The following is a 24,377-nucleotide window of genomic DNA, read 5'->3' as shown; positions in this document are numbered from 1 at the left end:
GTTTGCTATACTCTTCAGTTATGTCTACCTCCAAATCTGAGAGCAGATTCGGGTCCTCCACCAACTCCTGCTGTGTGAACATGTTTTTTAGAAGCACACCCATTGCTTGCTACTTCTTAGCATCATCAAAGCCACCGACGATAGAGAACATAGCCCCAGATCCAATGGCAGCTACCATGCTGGTTTGAACATCTTCCACGCCACCACGAGCTCTTCTCATTGCACATGATATTCCTGAATTTACACCTTCATAGCTTAAATGTCGGCTTCTACAAAGCTTCCTTTGATTCCACGGTATCCTGCACTTTTCTTGGAGTTCATCATTGAAATTAACAGCATGATAATATTATTTGGCATCAATTTTTCATATTTTTCTGACACACACACAACATGCACACAAATAGAAACACACAAGTGGAGTATGTACATTGGATGCGGGTGCTAAAAAGGACAGAAAGATAACGCAGCAATCAAACACAATGAAACACATGTGAAAAGATAACACAAATGCAGAACAAAAATGGAGGTGTTTACGGCTCGGATGCGCAATAGCACGACATCCACCCCCTCTAAACCTGCACATCCTCCGGATGAGCCAACTATCCATGATCATCTAAGTCCACAAACACGTCCAGTTCTTCATCAGTTTCCGGTAGACCTGTTTCTCCATCAGCTACATCATCCATATTCTCTGCTTCTTCTACTAGAATTTCTTCTGACTGCTCTTATTCTGCCAATGCTTCAAGTGCATACTCTTCATCTTCTCTTCTCTTGAAAATCTTGACTCGTTTTCCAGCAATGGGCACCCTCAATACCATCCCATCCAATTTAGCCAACTCATAGATAGCATTGTCAAAAACTTGTTTCACTTCATACGGTCCAAACCATCTTTGAACCATTTTCTCATGTTGCTATGTTGATTCTCTAGGCTACTGTCGTAGACTAGAACCCAATCTCCCTCTTTTATGGCTCTAGGCCGCAAGCGATGCCTCAAATCAAACCTGTCCTTGTTTCTGATTCGAGCTGCCTTCAAACGATCAACTGCTAGCTGCACATCTTCTGCCCTTCTCTCTAGTTGACGAATCCGAAGAGCTAGAAGCTCCTCTCTTGATAAATTCTCATGCCAAGGAAGAGCACTCCACATGAGAGCACATATTTTGGTAGGCATAACAGGTTTTTGCCCATACATCAACTCCACAGGCATATATCCAGTAGTCACGCTATGTGTAGAGCGGTCTGCCCACAATGCAAAAGGTAGTAATCTTGGCCAATCTCCAATTCGACCTCTACAAGCTTTTGCCAATGCCTTCACTATTGGCGGATGCCCTCTTTCGCTCTTGCCATTCCCCTCTGGATTATAGGTAGTAGTAAGAGCCAACTTAATCCCAAGTTGTGAGAAAAATTCTCTAGCTTCATCTGCATCTAACTCTCCACGATCAGCAGTAATCTTGCCTATACATCCATACCTACAAAATATTTCTTCCAATAAGAATTTACATACTGTAGTGGTGGTCTTCGTCCGCAAAGATCTGCCTCAACATAGTTTGTAAGATCCTCCCTGGCCAAGACAAGATATCTCATCTGCCAAAGTCCCATTGGCAAAGTAACCAAGTCAACCACCCACTTATAATGCATACATAGCAGCGGATAGGTCGGATGCAACTCATCGCGATGCCGCACTAAAGAGTAGAGCTGACAGTCCCTGCAAGTCTCCACAAAGTGGGAAACATCCTTATACATCCCTTTCCACCAGTATCTTTCTTTGATTTTCTCATAGGTAGCCCACACACCTCTGTGTCCAGCCCAAGAACTCTCATGAAACTCTCGCATAATCTGTATCTGCATCGCTGCCTCACAAACTGCTCTCAAGGGTAGGCCGCCTCTCTTCTTTGGGTGCTTCCAAAGAAAACCATCTTTCAAGAAATACCCATAAGCCTTTCTTCTGATTTTCTTGAATGCATCATCTGTCCAATCAGCTCTTCGAGTCAATGAACTCAAATACTGACCAATTTGCAACCACTCGCCAACATAGAGTTCTTTAGTAAAGGCTTCAAAAATAGATACATGACAATCATGAACAAGGACAGAAGCCACAAACTCTCTCTCATCATCTTCTACAAGCAATGACTCCTCATCCTCATATCTCACTCTAGACAGCATGTCAGCAATTGGATTATCTTTTCCTGCTATGTGTCGAAATTCTGGAATCAATGATTTGATGTAGGCAATCCACCGAAGCATCGCTATATCTGGAGTCGAACTGCTAGTAATCATGCCAAGCAAAGGCAAGCAATCTGTTTCCACAACAAGTGGAGCACCAATAAAATACTCTTTATCACACTTCAGTGCAGTGACTACTCCCCACAACTCTATTTTAATCTGCGGATATCTTCTCTGTCGCTCATTAAGAACTTTAGCTCCAAAGCGGATTGCATATCTGTTCCCATCAGCATCATCCTGTCCCATTGCCCAACCTATGCCAATAGGGCTAGTATCAACTGTCAACATGATTGGCCGTCCACAATTGATAATCCATCTTGCGAAGAGTAGGAGCTGACTGCAACATCCTCTTGAGTTTACGCATGGCTTTCGAATGCTTCTCATCCGAATGAAACTTCTGCCCCTTTTGAAGCAGTTGATAGAGAACATCTGCTATGTGAGCAAAATGAGGAATCCAAATCATGTAAAATACACAAGCTCCCACAAATCTCTGCACCTCTGAAGTAGTTGAGCAATACTCTACAATCCTGCTTATGGCATCCACCTTTGCAGGTGAAGGCTTCCTGCCACAATAACCAACAATATGCCCAACTATGATGACTTCATTAACACCAAAGACAGATTTCAGCCCTGAAAGAGTCAAATTCACCTCCTCTAATCGTGTCAATATTTGCTCACAAGCAACCAAGTGTTCAGCCACAAACTGTCTACATCCTCGCAAATCAAGACTCTCATTCTTTTCTTCTTCTTCACAACCCTTAATAGGCACATCATCTAAGAAAGGCATGGTATACTAAGGAATATAGTCTCGCAGAACTTTATGCATAGCATTCATCATATGAGCAACTGAGTTGGTGGCACCTTGAGGCAAGGTACACATTCTCACAAGACCAATAGGTGTCTGCATAGTGGTAATATCCCTGCTTTCCAAGGCAAGCTAAAACTGATCATAACCAGAATACAAGTCACTTAGGGAATAGATGGCTCGTCCTGCAAAAGCCTTGGCAAACTCATCCACAACTGGTCCTATTCCCACATTCCTGATTGTCACTTTATTCACGGGCTACATATCCTGAATAAATCTCATGGTTCCATTCTTCTTTGGTACACTAAACCATCTGTTAGAATAGGGCGCAGAAGAGGGTTCCAAAATCCCCATCTTAATCTTCTCATTCAGCAACTCTATCAGCTTTGGCAAGTGTGCTCTAGGCACAGGTATAGGATGTATATTCCATGGCACATGAGGAACAGTGAAGATGACCATAGGCGCAACCAATTCGGGACTAATGCAGCTAATTTCATGAGGAAAGAAAGCAAATGCCTTACCATGTCGTCCAAGCATTTCTCTAAAACATTCTTTTTCCACTGGAAGCAAGAAATCATCATTTCCAATCTTCAATTCTGCAAGAGTTTCAGCTGTAAATTCATGGCCAATATTTGCAGGATCTCTCAATATAGGCTGCTTCATAGCTTTTTCTATCTGCTCATCACTATCAAGAGGAAGCGGCCCTGCAACCGGCTTAACCTTCTTATCAAATGTTTTATACTTCGTGTCAACCTTGGCATCAGTCAGGCACTCTTTTCTTTGCTCCAATTTCTACAATTTTTCAGCAACTCTCAACTCTGTTGGTGGTGGCTGAAAGATTTCGGCCATTTGCTCTATGGACTACATGGGTGCAGCCTGAAACTCTGTATGCTGAAATTTTTCAGCATTAAACTCTGTTGGCTGAAAGGTTTCAGCCCTCTGCTCTGTGGACTGCCATGATGCAGCCTCATACTCTATATGCCAAACTTTTCTAGCATTTAATTCTGCTGGCTGAAAAGTTTCAACCCTCTGCAACTTTGTGGACTGCCATGATGCAGCCTCATACTCTATATGCTGAACTTTTCCAGCATTTAATTCTGCTGGCTGAAAGGTTTCAGCCCTCTGCAACTCTGAAAGCTGATCAAGATCAGCCATAGATTCGGTTTGCTGAGTTTTCTCAGTCTTTGACTCCGTTTTCAGCATAAAATTAGAAATTTCCTGATACATATCCAAGGTTTGCACAAGTATGATCTTTGAACCCTTACATACATCAGTTTTCAGCATATTTCTCATCTCAGACAATGTATCTGTATAAGACATCCCTTCATACAACCCATCCACATGCTCTTCTGCTTGCAAAATACCTGCAGTCTTCAACTCTTTCTCCTTACGACCAATGTACTGCCTGGCAGCTCTAGACAAATCTGAAATTTTCTCATAACTCACTGAACTATCTGAAGAAAAACCAAAAAAATTAGTGGAGAAAGACTAGCTGCCAGGAGGCGAGATCTCCTCTTTTCTCCGCTCCGTACCACTGGCGTCTCGCAAGACAGCGGTACCTAATGAAAATCCAACTCCTTCGTAGGTAGTGGCGCCTCACACAAGGAGTCCCTGTTTCTCGGATGATTTACTCCAACAGTCATAAACTGAACAACTCACATACCATCCTTACTGCGTATCCGTGCATAGGCTGAGCCATCATCCATCACTTTCGTCTCCATTCTTGCTTCTGTAATGAAAGGTTGTCCAAGAATAATCGGATAAGAGCAAGAATCCTGAACAAAGCAATGATAATCCTCTTCAACATTGCCAATAGAAATTCTGATGCTCGGACAAGCAGCATACATATCACCAGAAGTATTATTGGCTAGTCTCATGCGCCAGCCATGCTCTGCATCCATAGGCCACTTGCCACTCTCATAAACACCTCGAGCAATAAGATTAATCTCGGAACCATGATCGACTAAAGCAACTAAAGGAATCTGTTTCTCTCCAATCCTTACCACCGTCTCAGTGGTTGCTCTAGCCCAATGACTACGTGAAAAATGGCTACGAGGAATGAGGATAGGGGTATCATCATCCTCATACTGCATAGGCTGAACTATTTTATCCAATTGCGGGTTGATAGAAGCATTCTCAACCATCACTGCATCATCTTGCTCTTCCCCAAGAGCTCCATGCCATAACCCATGTAAAGCAAGTCCTTCCATTGCATGTCATTTCCTCCGCAAAAGATCCTGCATCTGATCCTGTATTTCTCTTCTAGAAATCCCAAGAGCTTCACCAACAGTAAAAGTGACTTCACTATTTAAAATTCTTTCATGAAAAATCTTACTCATATCCGTCTACATGTCAAGGTCTGACAAGAGCTTGAATCCTGGCTCCTTTCTTGGTTGTCTCTTTTCTTTCATCTGTTTGTCTGCCATAGGTTGTTCAGGACCTGATTGTGCTGGAGAACTTGTCATAGGTGGAGCTGTAACAGGTGGTGAAACAAAGTCACCCCCTCTAGTCTTTTTGGAGGTGCTGAGACCCTCCTCATCTCTTCTTCTCTTTTCCTCAACCATGGCATCTAAACCCTGTGTTTTTGCCATATAAGCAAAAATAGAATACCTGTCAACAGGAGAATCCCATCCTGTTTCTCCTCAGATGCTGGAGCTCACACAAGTCATAGTGGATGCCTGAACTTTCCCTCTTCTCGCTATCCCCAAGGCAGAGGACCATAAGGCAGAGTCTACATCTGATTTCTACTCAAGCTGGACTCCATAAGCTGAAGCATCTCCTCTAACACTCACATAAGCTGATCGCGTAGCCATATCATCAATGAGCTTCTTCATGCCTCCCTTACCAAAGTTCATGTCAAGAGAAGCACCAGTCTCTGTCAGCCATATCTTCCCATCTTGTCCCCAAAACACTACGTTCTTCTTACGCACTTCCTGAAAAGCATCACAATCTCTGCAGTGTTGGTGCTCTGTACTATCGCACCAAATACATCGTCTCCCTTTTCTTTGGCCAGCTAGGAAAGTAGTCACTAGAGCAAGTGCTACAGTAGGTACTGACATAAGTTGCTCTTTTAACTTCCCAACTTCAGCTTTGATTGCCTCTATCATCAAATCTGCCAAGCCTTTAATAACATCATCTTTTGATAAGGGTACTAGAGCAGCAGGAATTGATGGATTTACAACAAGAGGAGTAGGCTTAGGCATAGAACTTGCAACAGGGGTAGAAGTAGAGGTCTCCAAGGATTTTTCAGAAGCAGATCCTGTATTACGATGCAATCGTACCCTCGTGCACTGCTTCTTAACAAGCGCATTCACAGCATCAATGACATATCTCCACTCGGTCTTTAAGCCTGAATCGATAGCTTGATCTTCCAAAAGATCATCCAACTTTTCCTGTAAATCAGCATCAGCAGCTTGTAAAAATAATTCCACCTTCTGCATCTCCAAAGCTTGCTGCTCAGTCCCGTCCAACTGATCATAGCGGCTCTCAAACTCTCGCAGAAGGGCGGTAACTGAAAGTCCCTTATTAGGCATAGAAACCCATGCTAAGAAATTCCTGCCGTTCATAAGACCTGTATCCTCTAGGAAATATTCATCTTTTAATGCCTTCTTAAACTCTGTCCAACTAGCATGTGTTCCTTGAATTTCTGAAATTCGGACCTCAAAAGCGCAAACCACGATCCGCAAGAAGTAGCAGCTCCAAACGTCTTGAGAAACCCCAAAAAATTCATCTTTTCTTCATACAAATGCAGGTAAGTTGAAACTTGTTGGCCGTTGAACTGCTTCATCTCTTGTTGGACAGCCTTCAAGGCATCCATGGCATCACTATCGCGTTTCCGTGTGTTTGCTGCTGCATATAGGATGTAAACGACTGAAACAGATGCTTCATGACATTCTCATCCGTCATCTCTTCTTGCGATCTCCCATCTTGCTGGAAATTGACGCAGCGCTTTTACGTCGGATTCACCAGAAATGCCGTGGAGTTCGTGCAAGAGCTGCTGAACACGGGGTTCAAGATGCGCCCAGGAAAGAGGCTAACAAGAAGATCTCAATTTTTTATGCCAAAGTTCACTATATTACTTGTCAAGTGAATTACAACAAAGAAACCGCCAACAAACAAATTTTGTTCAAGTCCTTTTTTTCTTATCACTGCATGTAACTTTTGGCCTTGCTCCAAGGCTCCTAAGCAAGCTCAGGCTTTCAAGCCACTAACAAAGGTAAAAGCATTGGGGCAAAGATCTTGCAGCTTCATCAGTTCATAAAGTGTTAGAGCTTCCTGTGCAAGCCCATATTCAATATATGCTGTCAACAAAGCTGTCCATGATACAACATCCTAATACCTTGGCTTGAATTAGAAGAGTTGATCGATCACTATTCGCAGCCCTGTCGACTGAAGAATAAAAGGAACAGCAGCTCCCTCGTCGTTTTGCTCATGTGGCATATCTGCCGCTTCATGGTGAGGACAAACAACACTATCCAGTACAATAGCAAAATAGTCCAAAAAATAGGGACGTCGAATATAGATATAAATGTCAAGCCAAATGCCACATAGAAGGCTTTGGTCAATGCATACCACAATTTGAACTCTGGAAGCTAGCAGATAAAAGGCTTGAACTCATCATTGTCTTTGGAAGGGAGGGTAGGTCCTTCACTTTCCGGATCAACTTGTGGAAATAGGAAACCAACCAGCAGATTAAGAATGTAGATCCCAAGCCCATACGTGACGACATAGAAGCCCTGCAAATAATAAACACCCAAGCAGTAGATAGATGCAACCACGAAGGATCCAAGCCACCATGCCAGAGGATTCAGAGATGACTTATCAAGTAACCACTGGAACAAGCAAGAAAGCTCGCTCCGCCAAGATGGTGTTATTCATATCAATCTGCTTGGCAGAATCTAGCTATGGCTCAGCTGTATGCAAGATATAATGGAAGTTAAAAAGGTGAAGCTGGTTCTTTCCATCGATGGTCCATAGCAATCCCAATAGTTGGAGCAAGTTTCTTTGAAATACCTGCAGATTTAAGTTCCTTCAAAGTAAATCCACGGCCAGCTCTGATCTTCGAGTTGTAATTCAAAGTCTGAGAGTGCACTACAGGCCGGAGAGGCTCGCTACTAGGTCATGGGAATATTCTCACGGCCTTCTTTTGCTTCGCTAAACGTTTGCGCTTCTTGCGAGCAGGCTGATTGAACCATGTTCAGATATAGTTCTGCCAGTCCTTCTTGAAATGGCCATTCGGAACAACATTGTTATGCTTCATCTCTGCAGGCGAGGGAGGGTAAAGACGTCGGTGAAGAGGCCATGGCAGGCACCCGAGAGCACAGGATAAATCCTGAATCAGCACTAGGTGTCCTCTCCCACTGCAATTAATGATAATGCATAAGCAGGAGACAAGATGACTTCTTCCTTGATGCCTTCGACATATGTTCCCTAAGTGTCTTGGTCAAAGACAACATCAAAGAAGAGCAGACGAGGCGCTCTCCTCTAGATCTTGCTCCAGTAGTTGCATTTCAGTCACGAGCTCCTCAAGCAATCACTTTTCTCCCCCACTTTTTTTTGTTTATTTTTTTTAAAACCTCATAATCGTCCTTCCCCCATAAGTAGCTGCCTGTTCGGTCTAAAAAAAAACAATCCGTCTTTAGGAAAAGCTCATTTCCTCTAATATCAGCCCCCCTCAGGAAAAGCTCCTCCCCTCCAATATCAACGCGTCCTTTTTCGACCTTCGGTAAGTGCTTCAATTTGTCTGCCACCAAACCAGCGACCATTCATAATCTGAATACACTTTGGACCACTTTGTCTATCTTTAAATTTGACCAGAACTAGCCCTTGTGAGTTATTGTCATTGATACATATTTTCTCAATAGCACCGAGTTTGCTACACTCTTCAGTTATGTCTGCCTCCAAATCTGAGAGCAGATTCGGGTCCTCCACCAACTCCTGTTGTGTGAACATGTTTTTCAGAAGCACACCCATTGCTGGCTGCTTCTTAGAATCATCGAAGCCACCGACGATAGAGAACATAGCACCAGATCCAATGACAGCTACCATGCTGGTCTGAACATCTTCCACGCCACCACGAGCTCTTCTCATTGCACATGATATTCCTGAATTTACACCTTTGTCTTCATAGCTTAAATGTCGGCTTCTACAAAGCTTCCTTTGATTCCACGGTATCCTGCACTTTTCTTGGAGTTCATCATTGAAATTAACAGCATGATAATATTCTTTGGCATCAATTTTTCATATTTTTTTGACACACACACAACATGCACACAAACAGAAACACACAAGTGGAGTATGTACATTGGATGCGGGTACTGAAAAGGACGGAAGGATAACGCAACAATCAAACACAATGAAACACACGTAAAAAGATAACACAGATGCACAACAAAAATGGAGGTGTTTACGGCTCAGATGCGTAGCAGCATGACAACGCCTCGCAAACACTCATGAAAATAGTGCTCCTGAAGATGCTGACCAAATAAACAACCCATCTCACAACTATAGGTATCATTCACGACCCTCAAACTCACGCATCCACCTTTCCACTCATCCAATGATTCCTACTTTGGTGATGAATATTCCGATTCTCGTGCATGCAAAAAACTATCTGTGCACAATGAAGGTGCTCTCTCAAGTGCATGTGCATCTAAGATTTACTGTATATAGCTACAATGGGCATCATGCCATGCTAGTGCTCAATGATGGTGCAACAAGTGCCGACAAGTTCAACGTGAAGTGCTCGTGAATCCAAAAATCCCCATGATGTGCAAAGGTATTGACAACAAAATATAACTATTTTAGGATGTCCAGTATTAAGTATAATTAAAGTCTAGCTCCAATCTATCCAAAAGAATACCAATCTCGACCAAAGCTATCAAGTTTTCAAGCTCAAAAAATCCAAAAATAATGATACAAATAATTCCTACTTTAAACGAAGACAACAAATCTAGCTACAAAAGAGCAAAACAAACAGTTACACAAATGAGTAAGCTAAAATAATCCTATCTATCTATCGTTTATCCAGGGGTTTTTAGTCTATGCAGAAGTGCTTGATATATTTAGCCCTCTCCCTAGTTTGCAAGCATTTATGCACAACAATTGCTTTCATAAAGTGATGCTACATCTATCATCCATTCAATTTCCTCATTATTTTATTTTTCTTGTTTTTGTCTTTGACATTCTTCTAGTTTAATTATCATCAACCTTGAGACATACTTCTTTAATCTATATCCATTGATTCTTTGTTTATGTTCCTTTCCATCTAAATCTTTTAATGCATAAGTTCCATTTTTATATGTTTTTGTGATCATGAATGGTCTCTTCCATTTCATTTGAAATTTCTTTTGAAAAGTATGATCCAACTTGCCATTATATATATTAAAACCCAATCTCCTTTTTTATATTTATATTTTTGATTTTTGATTAAAATATTGAATATTTCTTTCTTAGCTTCTTTCATAATGATCACATACCTCTTGTCTATTTAATTGTGCTTCTTGTAATTGCTCTCTGTGAAATAGTTTTTATCTTCACCCTCATTCAAATTTTCAAACATTCTCGCAGTCAATATTTCCACTTCTTTAGGTAGTAAAGGTTCTCTTCCATAAACCATTTTAAATGGAGAAAATCTAGTAGTATCTTTCTTGGCTAAACAGTAAGCCCATAAAGCCCTTTGGCAATGCAATATCTCTTGTTTGAGGATCATCTTATATTATTCTTAATAACATTCTTATTAACTCACAATTGAATCTCTCATTTAGACCATTACACTTAGGATAATACAATGAAGCAAATGCTTTGTTATCTTCATTTTCTCACAAATATAATTAATCAATTATCCTCTGAAGCTAGGTCTCCTATTAGACAAAATCTCTAAAGTTGTCCCAAAATTGCAACATATGTCCTCATATGAATTTCCCAATACTGATGGATCTGTTGTTTTTTTACTGCCTTAGCTTCTACCCAATGAGAAAGATAATATAATCAATTGCAGTCAATATCTATATCTTTCCTCTTGATGTATAAGGTAATGGATTAGTTTCATCTATTCTCCATTTTTCAGAAATGTCATAAGCAATAATTATTTTTAACATTTCAAATTTTAATATCTTATTACTCATTCTCTTACATTCATTACATGATTTATACCAGTGATTTACATCTTTATGTACACTTGGCCATATATATCCTTTAGTAAAAAAAATTGAAGAGTAATTATGTAGAAATAGTGTCCTCCACATGCTCCCTCCTGATTATTTTTGAACAATGTGATATGTTTCCTCTTTCCGAGACACTCTTCTAAAAATTATATCCACTCCCTTAGAATAAAGAATGTCATTCACTAATTTACACCTTTGTCCTTAAAAACTCATATTTTCTTTCTTTAAGAACATTGGATGATACTTTCCTAGTTAAAGGAAATTCTTCTTCCAATTCAAGAGTTTCTCTTCCTCTATACAAAGGAAAATCATCTTTAATAGAAAATACTTGATAGATTGCATCTTGGGCAGCATTACGAGCTTCTTAATTCTCTTGTTTAGCAATGTGTTTCAAACTCCATGCTTTAGAATTATTTAAATATCACCAAATTTCATTACACATTCTCTTAAGTTTGGGATTCTTGATTTGCCAGACTCCAAGGAACTGCTTTATTAGAAGTGGAGCATCACCTCTAATCCTTAATCTTTGAGTTCCTATCCTTTGACAGAGTGAGATAGTTGTTTGCAAGGTTGCATGTTCACCTCACCCTTGCACACAAGTCAATATCCACATCATGGTGTCATTTGGATCTTGCACAAAAGCTTACAAGCATGGACCCCTTTTGTCACATGCTTATATGTATTTATATACATATGGGATACTAAAGTCAAAGCAGCTTTTGGAAGCCCTTTTTTATAATCTCAATAACTCCCAAGAAAAAGCAAATTTCAAGAAAATTCCCGCGAAGGCCGATCGGTTTCAATCTGGTCTACAAAGTTGCAGAAGAAACTTTTTCCAAATTCCTCACGGATTTGAAGTTACGAAGGCGCAGACTGCTGGCTATATGCAATTTTCTTCTCTCTTTCACCACACCAACTTTCCACTCTATCCTTCTTGTAAATATATTATAATAATGTGCTTTGGGCATCCACCTCTTGTAATCTAGCTCCATTTCTCTATTTTGTCTACCATCACCCTTGGCTTCTTGCATGATGACCAAGGTGGGGACTTGTCCCATCCACTACTCTCCATATTTTCAAAGATGCCATACATCATCTAGGATTATGTTAATCAAGAAGATTAGCTTAATCTAATCTCTCATGAAGGCTATATAAAGAGCCCATGGAGAATGAAGAAGGGAGGGAGGAGGGAGAATGACAAGTCCATGAGAGCACTCTACAATACCCTCATCTCTTTGAGGTAAGCTATGAGTGAGTTCTTTTATTATGTAGCATAATGGCAAGCTTCCTCTACCTCTTCTCCTATTATCTCCCTCTCTTCTCATCTTCTCATTTCATGTAGCATAATGGCAAGCTTCTTCTACCTCTTCTCCTCTTGTCTCCCTCTCCTCTCATCTCTCTCTCTTATATTCCAATATGGTGTCTAGCACATATATTCTCTCTTGTAAATTTGTGTCTTGGCTTTCTTGATTCTCTTTGAGAATAGGGATGTCCTAGCCCATCCTCTCTTTGGTTAGGTGGTGCCCCTCTTTAGTTCTCTTAGTGAGGATTGGAGGTTGGATGGGTAAGAGGCAACCCGTTCATCATTTCAGCCCTCATTTTTTGTGCCCCCGCTGAGGAGTTCTCAAGCTATGCTCTACAACTTCCATGAAGAAAGAAACATCTAAGGAGTTGTCCTCTTCTTCAACGAGTGTTTGTTAAGAAATCACTAAGGAGGAATCTTCATCAAACCCTATTCAAGGGATTTGCCGCTCAAGAGTACCGCAATGGTCTCCAAAAGAAGCTCAAGAGAAGAAGGACCTTTATCGACAAACGGCACGTATGCGGGTAAAGCAAGTTAATTACACACATCATTCTTTGCTTCATGAGAAATCTTGCTCTCATCAAGTCTCTACGTCAAGGCATTGTGTTGAGTGCTTGGTGTCTAGTGTAAAGACACTCCCTACGGAGCTTCGTCTTCAAGTGGTGAAGGCGCTTTCAAATTCGGGGATTAACAAGTTTTTGGAGGGTGAGTTACACATCAATGGTGTGCGGTATTGGCGAGAGGCTACATATGGTGATGCGCTTCAACTACTACTAGCAAGAAGACTCAAAGTAATTGAAAAGATAGCTATCGAAGCCTATGAACTTTACAAGGCTGATGATGGTCACACAAAAGCTACGCTAATCAGTGGTGAGCAAATCCTTCGCATCTCTCGAATGGTGGGATCTAAGAGGCCATAGCTTCAACGACACGCTTCATGAAAGTTTGTAGTGTAAATTTGTAGTTAATGCATAAATGACTACTCCTACTTTCTACAACTTTCAATCGGTTCAAAACATTCGGGTGGATGTGTGCATTAGTAGAAAGATACATTTCCAGCAAAGGTTGGTCTTCTATTTTGGAGCTGAGAGGTTGAGAGAGATCTTGTTGTCTCCTGATCCCATAATACTCCCTATTTTGGATTATAACATCTCCTTCAATGTGCACATATTCATTCTACTCTAAGTGTATCCCATGAACCATAGGGACTTGTACGGACCTATCCGTCCACTTGCTAGACAAACCGTGCATATAATCGTTAGCACAAAGATCAGGTTTCAAAATATTATAAGGGGCTTATTGGGCCCTCGTCGTCTTGCTGAGATTAATGCATCTGTAAATCCATTTATTCTACCCTTAATAAGATATGACTTGGGCCTAGACGTGTTCATCTTTATTTTGTATTGAGCTAGGCCAACATCTTTCTATCATGGCTTTTCCAAGTTTTTTTGGGCACAAAGGGGAGAAATCTCTGGACTTTTTGGATGACTTAGAAATGGCATTCCTAGTCACAGGCCGGGATGACGAAGCAACCAAAGTACGGGCCTTCCCTTTAGTTCTAAAGGGTGATGCTCGAGTGTGGTATCAAGCTCTCCCAGAGGCTACAAGGGGTAATTGGGAGAATCTCAAGACCGCATTCATGCACAAGTACCAAGATACAGAGCCACCTGAAGATATTTGGAGACAACTCTTAGATCTTTGCCAAACCATAGCAGGGGAGTACCAAACCTATGAAGGCATGTTTATAAAATTGTGGAATAAATGGACAACATCTTTAGCCGAGGGAGAAAGAGTACCTGATTGCCTTAAGAAAGATTGTTTTCTAGCCGGACTCCATCCTCTACTAAGGGAGAAGGTCAAAGGAAAGTTTCCCACATCCTATGAAGAATCAGTCACTTATGCGAGAGAGAAAGATAGAAAATTGAAGTATCAAGCCCAGTTAAAGGGGGGAGTTGAGCCCATACAGGTTTTACCAACCATGCAAAGGCCTAGAGAAATAGCAGAGGCCCCACCTGAACCAGAGATACCACAGCAAGAGCTCCTACAACGCATTACTAATCAACTCGAAAGCCTTTCATTAAATTTGGTGCAAGGAGTGCGGCCCCCTCCCCTCATAAATGAAGGCAATCGAGGTCCAAGAAGACAAGAAAGAGAGTATGTTTGCTATAATTGTGGGGAGACTGGCCATGGTATGTACTTTTGCCCTCATCCTAGGCGTTTTCCAGGAAATGGGTTCCAACCAAGAAGGAGGGGACAACAAGTGACACCACCTAGGGAAAGGTTTGTTCCACCGAATCCAAGGCCTCCACCACCGGTTCAAGTTCTCCAGCATCCTCGACCACTTGCAGAGGTGCCGCCCTTGCCTGTTCAACCGCCAGAGAATCATGATGTAAGGATAATTAGTTTAGATGAGAGTGATGTCAAAGGAAATGACAAAGTAGTAGAGGTTGAAGCAATGCCGGTGAAGAAGGCCCGGAGAATTGAGAAGATGGAGCCTACACCACAAAAGGAGGTTGAAAATATGGAAGAGGAGGCAGAGTCATCAGTGGCTGCAAAGACACGCAACAGTAAAAAGAGGAGGGCTTGCTCACGCCGACACATTGAGCCAGATGATTTTCCCTTGGGTAAAGGTACTAGAGCTTATGATTTGCTTGCTGATGTGAGGAATCAAGGGCCAAAAATTTCATGGCCACAATTACTACATCTATCTCCAACAGTGCGGCGACAATGGTCAAAGATGGTAAGCATTAGACCCATGAAGAATAGACATGTAAATGCAATCCAGGCTAGAAAGATGAAAGATATTGTACCTCTAGTGGAAGCCGAAATCAATGGACAGAGAGTGTCAAAGACATATGTGGATGGAGGTGCAGAGATTTGTGTCATGACGGAAAAGTTGATGCATCGTTTGGGATTAGAGTTAAATGAAACTACTAAATTTGGGGCCAAAATGGCTAACAATGTGGTAGTAAATTGTTTGGGAGTTATAAAGAAAGTCAAGGTAAAGGTGTGTGGAGTGCAACTAGAGCTTGACATGTATGTGATGCCAGTGAAGGGGGATGGCTATCCGCTCATTCTTGGGCGACCATGGCTAATGGGAATGAAAGCCAGACAAGATTGGGAGACAGGGGCTTTAGAGCTCAGGCCACAAAAGGGGCTGCATAAAAAATGGAAGAGCACTATCTACAACATGAAGGAGGGCCGACAGGAGGATCTTGTGTTAGAAACCACCGCTGATGAATGGAGTTCCAGCGAGGGTTGGTCATCTATGACAGAGGGAGAGTCTTCTAATGAGGAGGAAGAAAGCTCTCTAGAAGTGATGGGGATTACATTAAAAGGGCCTTCTGGTAGTGAAATTCCGCAGCAGCTTCCAAAGGTCGAGAAGGAGGGGTTAGAAAAAATGTTGGCTAAGGATCTATCAGTTGAGGAGAAGGCAGCCTACATGGAAGTGGTGATAAAACACTCTGCACTTTTTATTTCTGATTATGAACACATCACAGGTGTGACAGCAGTAAAACATCACATTAATCTAAAAGAGGGAGCACGACCAGTGGTGCAGCGACTACGACGATTGGGAGTAGTTCAACAAAACGCTCTACTCACTGAGGTGCAACGACTTTTAAAGGCAGGCTTTATCTATCCAATAGGGGATTCAGAGTGGGTTTCACCTGTGGTGGTGATACCCAAGAAGAATGGAAAATGGAGGATTTGTGTGGATTACAAGCCGCTAAATGCCGCAACTAAGAGATATCACTTTCCTCTTCCCTTTCAAGATGAAATACTCAACGAGGTGGCTGGGCATGAGAGATACACTGTTTGTGATGGGTATTCAGGTTCTTTCCAGATCCGAATAGCTGAGGAGGATCAACAGAAGACCACCTTCATTACACCTTGGGGTTGTTTTGCTTACAAAGTAATGCCATTTGGATTAACAAATGCCCCAGCTACCTTCCAGCGATTCATGAATTATGTCTTCCAGCCATATTTTGGGAAATCCATCAGGGTCTTTATTGATGATTTTTGTATTTATAGTTCTAAGGCTCTACATCTAGGGAAGGTGGATGAAGCTTTCAACCGACTCGCACAAATGGGGGGGCAGTTAAACCATAAGAAGTGTCGCATTGGCGAAAGCAGTGTAACTTTGTTAGGGCATGTCGTAAGTGAGAGGGGCATTGAAGCAGATCCAAACAAAGTTAAGGCCCTATTGGCGGTGCCATCACCATCTTCTGTGAAGCAACTAACCTCTTTCATTCAGAAGGTGCGATATATGGGGCGGTTCATTCATCTTCTCTCCCAATTAATATTTCCATTGCAACAGTTAACCCACTCTGAGGAGCTCCTGTGGAGTGACGAAAGTGAAAGGTGCTTTCACGAGGTGAAGAAGGCTCTTAGCACCCTTCCTATAATTTTACAGCCTTGTTGGGATCAAGAGTTTTTTGTCAACCCGAGTTTTGGGGAAGATGCTCTAGGGGCAGCACTAATACAAAAGGATGCTAAAACTGGCCTAATGAGACCGGTTTACTTTTCTAGTAGAGTAATGACAGCATCAGAACGAGGGTACAAGATGGTCGAGGCGATGGTTTTGTCTCTAATGTTTGCTGTAAGGAAGTTTCGTCCTTATCTTCTCCCTAGGCCATTCACAGTGATCACGACAGAAGAGCATTTTCCCTATGCCTTACAGCACATGGATGTTTCAGCTAGAATTGCTAAGTGGGTGATACAACTCCAAGAGTTTGACTACACCTTCAAGGTGGAGGATTCTACTCGAGCTTGCCTAGCTGATTTGTTGACCCATAGATGCCATCAAAAGAAGGAAAAGGAGAAGGGAAAGGTAAAAGAGGAGACACCTCCTCTTGAGGAGCCGCCACGGGTGGAGAATGCCCATGCCCTCTACTTTGATGGGGCCTACAAGCGTATTCAAGACAGAGCGGCAGCAGGAATAATGGTGTTCAGTCCCGAAGGTGACAAAATTTATGGAGAAGGTATCAGCTTGGAGGATGTCCATTCTAACAATGAAGCAGAATATCAAGCCTTGCTTTTAGGTTTGAAGTGGTGTCTCTCACATGGTGTCACTCGACTTAATGTTTTTGGGGATTCTATGCTAATTGTTAAGCAAATGAAAGGAATCTGGGCTTGTAAAAATGATAACTTAGCAGTGAAAATGAGAGAAGCTAAAACTCTCATGAGAAAGCTACAGAAAGCCCAAATCTATTTTGTGCCAAGGCGCGCAAATGGCGAGGCAGATGCTCTAGCAGCTGAAAAATTGAAAGAGGCAATGGTGGGCATCATTGCCGTAAAGCTTCCCTTGTTTCAAGGCAAGTTTCAACTACAAGATGTGCTTTATTTTCTAGAGCAAGGTGAGGCACCTACACATATGAGTAAAAGTGAGAAAAGGTGGTTGGCTACTAAGGCCACTAAATACCGCTTGATAAATGATGTGTTGTATTGCAAAGGAAAGGATGCAGTGCTTAGAAGGGTGCCAACAGCAAAGGAGATTATAGATGTGATTAAGAGCTGCCATGAAGGGGTTTGTGGCGGACATTTTGCTCAAGAAATAACCAACAGAAAGATTCTCCAAGCCAGTTTTGTGTGGCCTAGTCTACATCGAGATGTGCAACATTGGTGCCGCACTTGTGACGATTGCCAAAAGGCCGGACCAAGGAAGCTAGTGCATGAGGAACAAAATCCCATAACTACATATGGCCCATTTGAGAAATGGGGGATTGATGCAATAGGACCACTCCCACGAACTCAATCTGGCAAGGAATACATCATAATGGGAGTGGACTACATGACGAGGTGGGCAGAGGCTTCAGCAACTAGTAGGATCACAGCCCAAGAAGTGGGAAAATTTGTGTTTGAAAATATTTGTTGCAGGTTTGGCACACCTTTGGAAATTATCTCTGATCGGGGTCCTAGTTTTAGGGCAAACCTAGTAGGGGAGCTAATGGAAAGGCTAAAAATCAAGCACAGGCATTCTACTCCCTACTATCCACAGTGTAATGGTTTGGTCGAAAAAGTGAATGGGCTGATTTGTAAGATAATTACCAAGCAGGTACACATGCACCCCAAGCACTGGGATAAAAAATTGAGTGCAGCTCTTTGGGCCTACAGGACTTCATTCAGAACCTCACTTGGCTATACTCCATTTCACCTCGTTCATGGCCAAGAAGCTTTGCTTCCTATAGAGGTGGAACTGGCCAGTTTGCGTGTTTTAGTAGCTAGTCAAGAGAAGAATCAAGATAAGAAGTTAGAGGAAAGGATCTTGGATCTATAGAGGCTGGAGTTAGATAGAGAAGTAGCAGTCCAACACTATTCCATGCAGGCTGAAGAGAGGAGGAAGACCTTTAATAAGAAGCTGGCTAGCAAACACATAAGGGAAGGATCACTTGTGCTACGCTATGATAACCGCTTCGATAACAGAAAGGATGCTAAACTTGTGTTTAAGTGGGAAGGGCCATTCATGGTCATAAGGAGATATCCAAATGGCAGTTATAAGCTAGGTGACATGGATGGGAAGGTTCACAAGACAAGGGTAAATGGATGGCGACTGAAGCCTTATTTTCAAAGAAATATGAACACTTTGGAGCAGTCATTCAATGAAGAGCCATCAATGAGGGGGGTGCAGTCCTCCTTGCTCTATTGGACCATCATTCTCAAGCTAGAGGCATGAATACCTCTAGCCTAAGGGGAGGGCTAATGATCCGGGTTTTTTACAACCCGGATTATTACCATAAAATTTGGCCAAGGCCCCTATCAAGAGCTTACCATATCACTTTAGGTTTACTCTTCAAGCACTAGGTATGCTACATTGCTTCTCGATTATGATAACTCTAGCAAATGGGGGGAACAAGTTCTTAGAAGGCATGTCAATGTAAAGGGTAAATGGGATGGTTATCTTAGTGAAGATGAAAATGGATTACACCTAGGAGTTGAGTGAATGCATAGATTTTTCAAAGGACTAGCCTCCAACTACATATGGGCTCCGTTTGCATCACTAAGATTTGGAATCTATCACCATCATTAGAGGACACCTCACCCTTGCACACAAGTCAATATCCACATCATGGTGTCATTTGGATCTTGCACAAAAGCTTACAAGCATGGACCCCTTTTGTCACATGCTTATATGTATTTATATACATATGGGATACTAAAGTCAAAGCAGCTTTTGGAAGCCCTTTTTTATAATCTCAATAACTCCCAAGAAAAAGCGAATTTCAAGAAAATTCCCGCGAAGGCCGATCGGTTTCAATCTGGTCTACAAAGTTGCAGAAGAAACTTTTTCCAAATTCCTCACGGATTTGAAGTTACGAAGGCGCAGACTGCTGGCTATATGCAATTTTCTTCTCTCTTTCACCACACCAACTTTCCACTCTATCCTTCTTGTAAATATATTATAATAATGTGCTTTGGGCATCCACCTCTTGTAATCTAGCTCCATTTCTCTATTTTGTCTACCACCACCCTTGGCTTCTTGCATGATGACCAAGGTGGGGACTTGTCCCATCCACTACTCTCCATATTTTCAAAGATGCCATACATAATCTAGGATTATGTTAATCAAGAAGATTAGCTTAATCTAATCCCTCATGAAGGCTATATAAAGAGCCCATGGAGAATGAAGAAGGGAGGGAGGAGGGAGAATAACAAGTCCATGAGAGCACTCTACAATACCCTCATCTCTTTGAGGTAAGCTATGAGTGAGTTCTTTTATTATGTAGCATAATGGCAAGCTTCCTCTACCTCTTCTCCTATTATCTCCCTCTCTTCTCATCTTCTCATTCCATGTAGCATAATGGCAAGCTTCTTCTACCTCTTCTCCTCTTGTCTCCCTCTCCTCTCATCTCTCTCTCTTATATTCCAATATGGTGTCTAGCACATATATTCTCTCTTGTAAATTTGTGTCTTGGCTTTCTTGATTCTCTTTGAGAATAGGGATGTCCTAGCCCATCCTCTCTTTGGCTAGGTGGTGCCCCTCTTTAGTTCTCTTAGTGAGGATTGGAGGTTGGATGGGTAAGAGGCAACCCGTTCATCATTTCAGCCCTCACCATCAATCCCCCATTACCTCTTCCTTAATTCCTGCCGCTCAAAACTCCCAACCTTATGTTTTGCATTTCCTAGAGAATGGATTTTCAAATTTAGAGCTAATTGAGCATTTTTCTTGCTCATATCCATAATTTTCCCTATCCCATTGCCAATTTTGTTCTCTATTTTTGTATGTCTCTCTTTTTTATTTTCTCAAATATTCTTTCTTTTTCAATTGTTATCATCACTGCCTCCTCAAAAGTACTTGGTTGCTTGATTTCTAATTTTGTTCTCACCTCTCCTTGTAAATTTTCCACAAAATTCTTAATTTTTAATTACATTTTGGGTGGTCTCTCTCGTCGGCCTAGGGATGTGTTATGCGAATATATTCTACAGTGACAAATTCTATGATCTAATCTTATTTTTTGTGGCAAGTTTTTTTTTTTGCTTAAGGTCCTAGGAAGTTTCGATCTCTTAAAATTGATCAAAAATTACATGTTTGGTAGCTTCATATTCCATATAAATACGAGAACTTCTCAATCTTAGACATTTTTCATAATCTTCAAACCAATTTCGACCTTCATCTAACCACTGAATTTTTAAAATTTGAAGTTTCAAGGGCGAGTTAGTAATTTATAGGAATATGCATCCAAGTTCCAATTTTTTAAGGAATTGCTAAGGATCCTGTCCTTTTGTACCATGAAAGTCTGAAAAAGAATTAGGAATTTGAAAATAATCTCAAGAAAAATAATTCACAAATTGCAAAAAAAGTTACTTTTCAACATCCCTAAGTAGGGGCATCAAAAACAAATGTTTCAAGAGTAGTGTGTAAAGATAATCCTCTCACACAACCCGAAAGAGAGATGACAAGGAGTGCCGATAATATATATGACTCTATTTATAAACAAAACACCCCTATTAATCAAATTTGCAATAAAAAGGAAAAGATGGGACAATGTGCTCTAGTGAGTTGTCCTACATCTCAAATGATCTTCAATGGAAATGCCATTTTTTCAATGGATTCTTAGGGAAAGTTTGGAGATTCAAATATTCCAGGACCATATGTAGTGCGTAAGTAGAAGAGGGATGCATTTGACGCCCACAATATGTCATGAAATTTTGGTGTATGTGAATGATGGATGATTTGAAAATCTAATGGCTTGAAATGAAATGAAAAGGATAGGCCTTTACATAAAGAAATTTAGTGACTCGCTAAATGTACTTCGATGGTTAAAGAAAGAAGTAGCTGAGATGAGGAAGAGGTCATTCAACGAGCATAACAAGAGGTCATTCAAGTATGCATGGATGCTAGATAAGCTTAAGTCCAAGTGTTAGCATTGGCATTGATGCCATTGGTGAACATGAATTCATCAAGAACATGATTTTTGGGACCTCTCAAGTTGATTGTTCATGCCTTATCATCAACTCAAGTGTTGGTGGTTTTGAAGCTAGTATTTATGAGGATGGATAGACTTGTGAGAATTCCCTCCTTGCATGTTACCTACACATTTTGCAAGTGGTGTGCAAAAATAATCCTCTCACACAACCTGAAAATGAGATGACAAGGAGTGCTAGTAATATATATGACTCTATTTACGAACGAAACACAACTACCAAGTTATTAATTCAAGATAACCAACAACACTTGTGTCTTATGTAGCAGAGTAAGAAAATAATATTAAGAGACAAAAAACATACCTTTATTCTCGTAAATCCACAACTTTTATTACTACTATGATGTTTGAAGTTTACATGAACCAATCTCTTCCAAAAAGAACGTTTATCTTCCATACCTACCTCAGCTTTGGTGTGACCTCACCTCTCAATTCTCAAAGAAAGAAAGAAAAAGTTACACTGTGATCCACCCGCACAAGTCTCACAAAGATTCATAAAATAGTGGTCCTCAAGTTATTGACCAAATTAACAACCCACAACTATAGACATCCTTCATGACTATGAAACTCACCCATCCACCTTCTCTCTCATCCAACGATTTCTATTTTGGTGTTGAATATTCCAACTCTCGTGCATGTTAAGAATTATGCGTGCCCAATGAAGGTGCTCTCTCAAGTGCGCACACATCTAAGATGTGCTTCATATAGTTGTAATGGGCATCATGATGTGCTAGTGTTGAATGATGGTGCAATGAGTTCATCAATCCAACGCATGGCATGGAAGTAGTTCAAAAACTTATGAGATGACCCTTGAGTGTAGTGTTTTTGACTAGTGTAATTTGAAGCACTCATGAATTCAAAATTCCCCATGATATGCAAAGATTTTGGTAAGAAAATATACTTGTTTCACAATGTCCAACAACTTTAACTAAATTCATGCTCAAATCTATCCAAAAAAATACCAATCTTGACCAAAGCTATCAAGTTTCCAAGCTCAATAAATGCAAAATAAATGACACATATAATTCCTACTTTTTACAAATACAAAAAATCTAGCTACGAAACAACAATATAAATAGTTATACAAATGACTAAGCTAAAAAAATCCTACCCATCTATTATTTCTCTAGAGGTTTTCAATTTAGGTGAAAGCACTTGACAATGTGAAGCAAACAATTGGCCCTTGCAAGAAATAGATAGCTGCAACAACTCCAAAACGCTTAAAATCTTGTTATGATGGAATCACTAAGGAGGTAGTCTGCCTACTTGAAGAAAGTTGTCTTTAACCCTAGCAAGGTCCTCTTTGTTCCCATATTTGAATACGAGGATGATAATTTAATTTTGAGAGGTGTGCTAAATTGGACATGTACAAGGGTTCCACCCTTTAAGAGGCTCTTCATATGAATCCAAAACCTAAGAGGCCTTTAGATAAAACTTTGAGGCTTTCCATTAAAGATTTGTACAAGATTGGTGGCATTCAAAATTTTCCTATTGGTATAATGGAGAGTGGTGTGCTCAAGCTTTGTATAGTTGTCACTTTTGCTCCCATTGGCCTGAGCATTGAGGCAAAGTCTATGGAAGTAAAAATGTTGGATTCAATGTTAAGAATGTTATTGTGAAGAATCTCAAGAGCAATTATGTTTCCTCTAACTCAATGATGAATGATCCAACTAAGGAAGTTGCCAATTTCACTTCTCAAGTGATTACTATGAATCATTCTAGTCAAACTCGTAATGGATATGCCCCTTGCCTCAACCGTGACACTTTCATATAGATGTGAAGTTTGTTGAGATTTTGACAAAGATTGATAGGTGATCCAGTAGAGAGCTTGTGAAGGAGCCACATTCCTTGAAGAATGGAGATGTTGGAGATTTTTGAAAATGATTTCCACCAAGCCAAGGATTGGATGTTTTCTTACTCATGATGTGATACAAATTGTGGCTATGGGTGTCATCAAGGTAGTTGAGCATTCTATCTATGCATGTAGTATCTCTTCTAATTGCCTTCACACTCTAGTTATAGTGACACAATAACTTGGCATGACATGCACAAGGTGCACAATGACTCTTCTAAATGTGGAAGTAATTCTAGAATTTGTCTCAATTACAAAAGTAATAAGAAAGCTGTAAAAATAACTAGCACTACCACAACAAATTTATTTGCACATGCACTGACAAATATCTCTCTCCCCCTCCCATCAGATGTCTCTATTATTATTGGACAACAGTAGTAGCCACAAAAATATCTAATGACGAAAAACTTGGTAGGTAACAATATGCCCACTTGAATGCTACCCCCACCTACTCAATACCCAAGCATACATAACCTTGGAGATCAACATTCTAATCATTCAAAAGTACAAAATAAAGTAGATACTAACAAAACCAAGTTAAACATATCAATTGAAAGGATTTGTACTCCTCACTTCTTCTTAGCTATAGCCTTTAGAACATTTTCTCCTA

At 40.8% G+C, this 24,377-nt stretch overlaps 1 pseudogene; it reads left to right on the top strand.

Annotated features, from left to right (window-relative positions):
* The first annotated feature begins 9,071 nt into the window (after positions 1-9,071).
* LOC148022320 (elongation factor 1-alpha pseudogene) lies at positions 9,072-23,730 on the top strand (annotated as a pseudogene).
* The last annotated feature ends 647 nt before the right edge of the window (positions 23,731-24,377 follow it).

Source organism: Lygodium microphyllum, chromosome 17 (genome assembly GCF_053477565.2).
Source record: "Lygodium microphyllum isolate KBCC chromosome 17, Lygodium_microphyllum_v1.1.10, whole genome shotgun sequence".
NCBI classification, from domain to species: Eukaryota; Viridiplantae; Streptophyta; class Polypodiopsida; order Schizaeales; family Lygodiaceae; genus Lygodium; species Lygodium microphyllum.
Note: the sequence above shows the minus strand (reverse complement) of the source record. Positions and strands in the feature narration are given on the sequence as shown.